The sequence below is a fragment of the Ananas comosus genome, linkage group 5, assembly GCF_001540865.1.
Source record: "Ananas comosus cultivar F153 linkage group 5, ASM154086v1, whole genome shotgun sequence".
Lineage (NCBI taxonomy): Eukaryota > Viridiplantae > Streptophyta > Magnoliopsida > Poales > Bromeliaceae > Ananas > Ananas comosus.
Window position 1 is genome coordinate 12,818,386 of NC_033625.1, and position 2,896 is coordinate 12,821,281.

Sequence of the window (2,896 nt, forward strand, 5' to 3'; positions counted from 1 at the left end):
GGCCACGCATAGCAGCTTCTAGCTTTTTAAGTTCTAAAGCTTCTTCAGTCTTTTGTAGGGTGCTGCACTTAGTGCTACGAGTCCATTTCATATTTAAGTACAATACCACTAAGTATGAATCAACATCTGTAATCTTAGTACAATAGTTACAGATTGCCTAATTTTTCACGTAGCCTTGAAACGTTTTGGGCTTTGCCGCTTTTAAACGTTTCACATGGCCATGTCGTAGTCTTCACATGGCCATGTTTTACACATGGCCATGCTGGTAGTTCCCACATTGGCCAAAGTGACAAAGCAGACCAAAAAGCAAGGCAGTAGCACATTGGCCACTGTCGGATTTCACATGGCCATGTGTCACATTTTAGCACTTTTGAAAGATTAGGCTGAGGTTAACTAAGATTTCAGATATTTATTCGATAACCCGAAGAGATTGTCTCGTTCGTAGTATTCTTATGTACAAACTCTTTGGGATCTCCGAGCCTAAAATAAGATTTGGATAAAAGATGTTTAATCAGAGAAATCTAGTTTAGCTCTATAGCAAAGCGTAAGAGATATACAGCTAAACTAGAGGCGAAGCGAACCTCAAAAGAAGGAACCAAAAGATGCTATATGAGGATTCGCTTCCTAGTGGTATTAGTACTACGAGAAGTACTTGCCGCAGCACCTAAGCCGCACTTGTTTCCGCCAAGCACCTAAGCCTAGCAATTCTTCAAGACTCCGACTCACTTCACGAAACTTGCCAATACACAAGACTTAACATGGCTTACCTTTTAAAAGCTTCAATCCAAGCTCTAAGTCCTCTAAATAACAAGATCTCACCTCCAACAAGCTCCAATCCTGAGCTCAAGCTTCAACCATGATGGAGAAACCACCAAGAAACAAAAAGAGGGAGAAAGAAAGGATTTAACCCTCAAAAATGTAATCCAAAAGCAATAATACAAAAGAGAGGGGAAGGGGAGGGCTCCTCACCTTGTTCCTGCTGTGCCCTAGCTTAGGGAACACTCCAAGGGGCGTGGGTGTAATATAGAGAAGCCACAATTGCAAAAACACCCCTGCAGTTCGAACTGCAAGAAATCTGCGGCCTTGTACCGGTACACGGGTCCTTGTACCGGTACAAGACCCACGAAAAGCCAAACCCGAGGCTCGGGTTGCGGGGTTCTGTGGCCCTGTACCGGTACAAGCCCGGTGGCTATACCGGTACAACCATCAACCTTGTACCGGTACAACCACAGCCTTGTACCGGTACAAGCCCTGCTGAGGGCTACCGGAGAGCTGACCAACTTCCAATTTTTTTTGGGTTTTGGTACACAGCTTAAACCACAATTCTCGGGATACATGTCATAGGTCGGAACATAGTCAGCGACCCTCCAGAAAATCTGGAAGAGCTCAGGACACATCCAAACACTCGAACCTTGTAATTTGCAAAGGTCCAATGCGTTACATGGTTGGACTTGCTCTCCACTAACTACCCAGCGTGATGGTTGTTAGTGTAGCTTCGACAGGCAGGACGGGTGTATCACAGTCCCTGGTTAGATTGGGTCAGCATTTATATTCACTACAGATGGTTAGAGTTAGAGCATGATAGTGTAGTGGCATCTAGCTGTAGATGTATTTCCAGCTTTTCCTACTATCCCAGCTCCTTTTTGTAGACTTAGTAGGTGGACCGATGATGTTGAGGGCTGCACCCACTAAGGACTAACTTGTTTTCACAGTAGTTCTCACGCCCGGTTGTTTCTTTTCGTTTTGCAAAGCCTTCGGTGCCGGCTGCTGCACCCTCTGAGATTGATCGTGGCGAGGGCGTCGCGAGTTAGAGCCCTACCAGACGAGCCAGAGCTAGTGGAGTACTAGCTACAGGTAGTTATAGTGGTTGAGTTCTTATACATACTGTTATTACTGTTTCTCGCGAGGCGAGCTTTTGTGCCATGCCCCAGGACCGATACCAATTTGGGCCGGCCCGAGCACGTAAAACAGACGCCGAACGGACAGAGTTTCCCCAGTCCGCCTGTAATATACCGAAAATTCGGAAAATAAAAGTCAAACTTTAGTCAAATTGACCAAAGTGCGAGGATGGTACACTTCGGAAAGTCCGAAGGTGTTAAAAATGAGTAAAAGTGAGTTACGGGAGGTTTTCGAGAGCTATAGAATCAAATCTGCAAAACTACAAATTTTGAGCTCTCGGGGACCGGTCCCTGGTGGGAGAGATCGGTCCCCGAACGCGTATGAAACGAGACAGCCGAAAAATCGGCTAAGTCCTGAGAAAGTAGCTCTCGGGAACCGGTCCCTGTCCGAGAGACCGGTCCCCGAGAGACCGGTCCCACCAGAGAGGGACCGGATGCATCACGCGCAACTGCTCTGGCTGCGCTGGGAGAGCTCTCGGAGACCGGTCCCTAGTCGGGGAGACCGATCCCCGAGCCCGAAATCTGCCCAGTCCAGGCAGTTGAAATAGATGAAAGTTCAGGGGTTTATTAGCATTTTTGCAGCCCAAGGGTTATGTAGAGGGCTGAGAAAGCCTTTTCTCTCATCCTCACCCTCTCACACTCTCTTCTCTCCCTCTCTCTCTCTAGAAAGCAAAGGAGAAGAAGAAGAAAGGAAGAAAGGAGGAAAAGAAGGAAAAGAAGGTGAAGAAGAAGATCAAGTAGCAAGCTTACCTCTTCTCCTTCCTCCTTGGAGCAACTTTGGGAAAGCTTTGAGGTAAGCTTTGATCCCAAGTATAGTAAAACCCTAGAATGAGTTTTGAATGACCTAGAAGTGGGTTTTAATGGAATGTTTAAAGAGTTTTGAAGCTTTCTTTTGCTTCTTTAGAGATCAAAACCTAGATTTGCTATAGAGGTGAGCTTGGACCACCTCTCATGGTGAAATCCAAACTAGGGTTTGGAGTGAGCTAGGGATGGTTCTA